This window comes from Mustela putorius, unplaced genomic scaffold (genome assembly GCF_011764305.1).
Source record: "Mustela putorius furo isolate JIRA1106 unplaced genomic scaffold, ASM1176430v1.1 tig00537350_pilon_pilon_pilon, whole genome shotgun sequence".
Lineage (NCBI taxonomy): Eukaryota > Metazoa > Chordata > Mammalia > Carnivora > Mustelidae > Mustela > Mustela putorius.
The window spans coordinates 17,564,472-17,570,686 of NW_025422471.1; positions in this window are offsets into that span (position 1 = coordinate 17,564,472).

Sequence of the window (6,215 nt, forward strand, 5' to 3'; positions counted from 1 at the left end):
TGATTTCATTTCCTAAAACTGAGATTATTCTTATAACATCATGCAGACTTACAGGACTCAGTGAGGGAAAAATGGCATTTTAAAATGTCTTCCTTGGCGCCTGGGTGGCTCAGTGGGTTAAGCCTCTGCCTTCAGCTCAGGTCATGTTCTCAGGGTCCTGGGATCCAGTCCCTCCCAATCAGGCTCTCTGCTCAGAGGGAGCCTGCTGCCCCCTCTCTCTCTCTGCCTGCCTATCTGCCCACTTGTCATCTCTCTCTTGTCATCTCTCTCTTAAAAAAATAAAAAATAAATAAAAGGTCTTATTTATCATCATTATAGCTAAAGAAAAGAGCCATTCAGGGCAAATGCAATTAAAAAAAAAATTTCTTTCTAGAAAAAAAAAAATAACCATGTGTATAAGATAATAGTAGCTGAAACACAGACCTGGAGCCTCAGAATTGTAGTTCAAAATTTGATTCTGTTTGTGTATCCTTGACCAGCCTACTGAATACCTTTACATCCTAATTTCCTGATCTCTGAAATGGAAATTATAATAATACCTGACTCAATTCTGGCAGGAATCAATTACCCTTTTGAGAATTGAGTGATTTATTCCTAATATATTCCATTCATTATGATAGTCATACCATATATAGACTTGTTCATTAAAATTATTGCTTCTAAGAAATGTGACTGTGGCCTTAAAGTCAGTTCATTTAATATCACCAAGGATCATTATCTCCCTCACATACATTCCTTCACTGTCTTTATAATCCTCAACTTGAATACATGTGATTACTGGATAACTGGATATTGAGGTCAAGTTTGGTTATACTCATCAATGATTAGTGGTTCAAATGGCAAGCTTTTAATCATGTCTATTACATACCATCCTAACCTTCATGCAAAATTAAACAAAAATGTTAATTGCCTTTATCCTAGAAACATAGAACTGCATGTCATTGGGCAAGTTACTTCACCTTTTTTCTTTTTAGTCTCCGGTGTCTCATCTAGAAAAGAGGTGTGAAAATAGTTTTCATTTCCTAGGATCATTGTGAGAACTAAATGAGGTTTTCCATAACACAGACCTTATAGAAAAAAAAAGGATAGTTCTTACTCTCACCTATCAATCATACTCCATTATTTAAAATTGATTTCCATAGGTCTAAAATAAAATACCAACATTCTAGATATTGTGAAGTTAATATTAGTTAAGGCAATGAGAAACAAATATCCACACAGACATATACATAAGTCCTGTAGAATATGCCCTGCACATCTTTATGAATAAATATAGATAGGGAAATTGGGGTAAAAAGTTATCAGGGAAAACTCTACTATTAGTGATTTATCACTGGAATTGAATATAGAATTCTGGAGGAAGTTATGTTATTGAAAAGATATGTGAAACTATCCTTGCAGCTACATATTAAAACATGAAAATAATTTCCAAATGAGTAAATTTTCTTTTTTTTTTTAAGATTTATTTATTTATTTATTTATTTGACACAGAGAGAGGGAGAGAGAGATCACAAGTAGGTAGATAGGCAGACAGAGAAAGAGGGGAAGCAGGCTCCCCACTGAGCAGAGAGCCCAATGCGGGGCACGATCCCAGGACCCCGAGATCATGACCTGCCGAAGGTAGAGGCTTAACCCACGGAGCCATCCAGGTGCCACAAAATGAGTAATTTTTCAAAGAAATTTAAAACAGCACACTTAAATGATCTCATTGCCATATTATATTGTTCTTTGTTTTTAAATTAACAACTTTTCAGATTTATTACAAATTTCCAAAGTCATGGATTGAATTAATACATGGTTTGCTTAGGAAACTATTTGAAATGAAATTAAGCATTTCATATCATTGCACATACTTAAGTACCAACTGACAATGAATATAAAATAAGCACTATTTTCTTAATGAAAGTTCATACCAAAAGCTTTTTGGCCACCTTGAAAATATTAAGTTTTGGATATATGGACAAAGTAATATAGTCATATATTAAAAATCACATGTAATAAAAATAATATATAAATTTAAACATATATTTCTCCCTCAGATTTTTTTCTTCATGAAACAATTTCATTCAATCTCTTAAGTGGTCTTTGACATCATTCTCTTTGTCATATTTGAACCCTATTATTAATTTAGCATAGTTTTCCAGAGAATGTCATGTTAATTTATAAGTTGAAATACAACAATACAATTGTTTCATACAAGTAGCTTAAAAAGCTCTTCCCACAAATTTCAGACATTTGTTTTCATACTAGATGTTTGTTATTTTGTTTACACTGTAGTTTTACATGTACACTCTTCATCAGCTGTGTCAACTTCTTAACCAAATTGATTTTAGAGTAATTTTTAAAGGCCTATTTACAAAGGCAGCCAATATTTCATCCGAAGAATAACTAATAATTAACAAACTGACCAAATTTAAATAAACCAATGATTAGTGAATTTATTTATTTATTTGGCATTTTTTAAAAGACAATATCAAGTGAACTCTGTAAGAACTCAAAAGTGTCCCAAGTTGAGATCAGGACATCAAGTGTATTTTCCCCCAAATTTAAACTGATTTTGTTTGTTTGTTTTCAAAATACTTTGTAATTGAGACTTCCACTTTCAGGAAGATAGAACAGGTGTATCTTTCCCTATTCTTCTCCTAAGTACAATTAAAAACTCTGGATCTTCAATTTTTTTAATATAAATAACAACAACAAAACATAAGACTCTGACAGGCAGAGAGAGAATGATGAACTGGCTACAAAACTTGAGACCCAAGGAACAACATAGTGTGAGTTTGCTGGGTTGTGGGTTTTGTTGTTGTTTTGTTTTGTTTTATTTTGTTTTGTTTTGTTCTGCTTTATATATCCCAGACTCGTTGCTGTAGAAGTGATTAGTACAGAAATGCCAATAGGTACACAAAAAGCGCCCAACAAAAGCCATCTCTTTGTATCCAAAGAACCAGGAACAGAACATTCTAACAAGACAGAAAAGTCTAAATAATAGGTAATAATCACTACTGCAGCAAAAGACACAGACAAAATGTGCTCCATGCTAGCTTACACTGAGGCTAACTGGGGATCCCAGACTTTTACCCTCATCAGATTGTAGTGAAATGCTTCAACAACCATGTTGGTTGATGTCAGAGAAGGTGGAAAAGGCAGCCAGGACTTTTGTTCCTTGCCAGGTATTAATGATGACTTGCTCCTCTCAGTAGAGACCACATGAAGATTGTGAACTTACACTGGCACCTGGAAGAAAAGAGGTATTGTCCATCATTCTGGAAAGGCATCAAAGGAGGCCTAGTTTAGAGTTGGACTTTCATCATCCTTCTAGTGGTAATGAGGCCTCACCACCATGATTTTAGTAGAAATCACATGGGAAACAGTAACAAGGCACTTCAACCCTGCCAGCCAAGGTGGTATCAACAAGACCACAGTGATGAGATGGAATGCCCACTCCTGCTGAGAAGTAATAAGGATACCCCTCCTTTAGATATCAGTGGAAACCAAGTGGGAACCTAGACTTCTGTGACACCTAACAATAAGGTGGTGATCCCTCCTTTCCCCTAGTGGATATAATGCTGTTTTAGTAATAACTGCTATCTATTTTTTAAATTTTTTTAATTAGCCATTTGGATACAGTGTGACAATATATCCCAGTTCTACCAGGACTCTCCTGGATTACTATACCTATTGTCCTGGAATATTTATATAATTAGTGAGTTACACTTAATGCTCTCAAAAGTTTTTTTGGCTCGATGTCGTAACTTAAAATTACTACTTTGCCTCTATAAATATATAAATCTATATAAATAGCCATGACTTTCCTTAGGTGAGAAAGTGAGAAAAACAGTTTCAAGATCTAGCAATTTTACAACTCATAAAGTTAAAATTTATTGCTTTTTTGGTCTTGTATGGCTGAGACAAGCTCTACAGAACTGTGTTTACCCAGTAGTAGTGCCTTATTGGTGCCCCAGGCTTCCCTAGTTGTAACACTGAGTGCAGCCTACTTTATATCTTCAATACAGATTTCTATAGTATATTTTCTTTATGTGTCAATATTATCACAAGGGAAACATCAATTATCAAAATGAAATTATCACATATTTGTCCTGTAACCATCACTTTTGCATGGAAAACTGTGTCTAGGGCTTGTGCTCAACTTAACTCTAATATTACAATTGAATTTGCCATGTATTTTGTTTTTTAACTAGAATTATTATCATCTCCCAGACAGATTCTTTTTCTTTTTTTTTTTTTTTGGTTACTTAAAGAACATTTTAAACTTTACTTCAAAAATCTATCATTAGCATATTTTTATTGAGAAGTGACCATGTCTGATGTCAAAGGTAAGGTAGGTCAAGTGATTTCAAAAAGAAAGGGTAGTGTTAGGGAGGTGTTGAAGCTAGAAATGTTCAGTTCTAATATTCTAAAGAAAACTTGGAATGTCTCTAAGATAATGCTACAAGAAATCTAATAAACGAGAGTTGGTAATAGGGAACTAACTGGAGGTTAATCTAAATAATCAAAGCTCAGAGATTTCAAAGTCCCAACTGTGGTATTACCAAAATCTAAGAACATTTAGAAGATTCCTTACATATGAGGATTAGGGGGAAGATTTAGAATCTGAGGAAAAGGGACACTGGTAGAATCAACGTGTGGTCAAGTCTCTTAAACAATATGGCATGGGGGCGACTGGGGGGCTCAATGGGTTAAGCCTCTGCTTTCAGCTCAGGTCCGATCTCAGGGTCCTGGGATGAAGCCCCACATCAGGCTCTCTGCTCAGCAGGGAGCCTGCTTCCTCCTCTCTCTCTGCCTGCCTCTCTGCCTACTTATGATCTCTGTCTGTCAAATAAATAAATAAAATCTTTAAAAAAAAAAAAAAAAACAATATGGCATGGTATCAATTAGTGGGACAGTTTTGTTAGCTAATTGAGAAGGTAATAGAAACTGATCTTGATAATAAGATTAAAAACCCATTGTCAGCAATTAAAATCATCTTCACATGTGTAACCCTGACTCTTGATAAGACAGAAGCCTAGTTGTCAGCAATAAACTTTCCTAAAGTATGGTTTTCATCATACACATATCTCTTTTATAGTCATAGATACATATTCAGATAAACTTTAAAGGCCATTTAGTTCCAAATTCATTAACATAAAATCACATTGCTTAGCTGACAACTTGTATTCACTGTCTTCATTTTGCCCTGATCTCTTTGTTTAATCAGGAGAATCAGGGTTTGTCCCACAAACCACCACATTCAATAATCATGACATCTACTGCCTAGCATGCTTTTTTCCTACCTATCAGCCACCATTCAAAAATTACCTGTCTAGGGCACCTGGGTGGTTCAGTGGGTTAAGCCGCTGCCTTCGGCTCAGGTCATGATCTCGGGGTCCTGGGATTGAGCCCCGCATTGGGCTCTTTGCTTAGTGGGGAGCCTGCTTCCTCCTCTCTCTCTGCCTGCCTCTCTGCCTACTTGTGATCTCTCTCTGTCAAATAAATAAATAAAATCTTTAAAAAAATTACCTGTCTAGATCCTTTCTTTGAGTATTCTTCTTCCATGACTTTTTAAAAATTTTGTAATCTGTATTGATTTCAATCTTAAATTCCTACAACACATATAATGTATATCACAATATGATTTTTAACTTAAATTTTTTGATATCTCTTGATTTTTAGTTTTTCTGCCCTAATGAAGGTATAAAGTTCTAACAACACATGGTTGTTATATAATAATATTATTATTATTTATTGTTGTTTAATAATAAAATGGGGGGAAACCATAATTCGTAGATGATCATTTTACACAGTGATCCTGAAGAACCAAATAATACTTTTTACCAACTTCGCTTTCAAATGCTTTCACATATTATTATATCAGAAATTTTAAAATTTGGACGTGTCCTGTATTTATAGCCTGTTTTGGTTTAACCAATGGTATTTGTCCCTTCCATTCATAATGGTATATACAAAAATGGTATGAATCACAGCTAGTGAAAACTTAGCTTGGATAAAAATCCATTACTGAAATAAGGAAGAAATACCATTAATACATTTAACACATAGGCTTCCTTCAACAAATATTTAATAAGTAATCATTGAATGTATTTTGGCAAAAGAAGAAATAGTTTAGTAGCAATGACTTAGAAATGTTTTTGGTGTTAGCTGTTGATAAAATTAAAAGGAAAAGTAAAACAAAACACTTTTTCTAAAGATCAATAAGT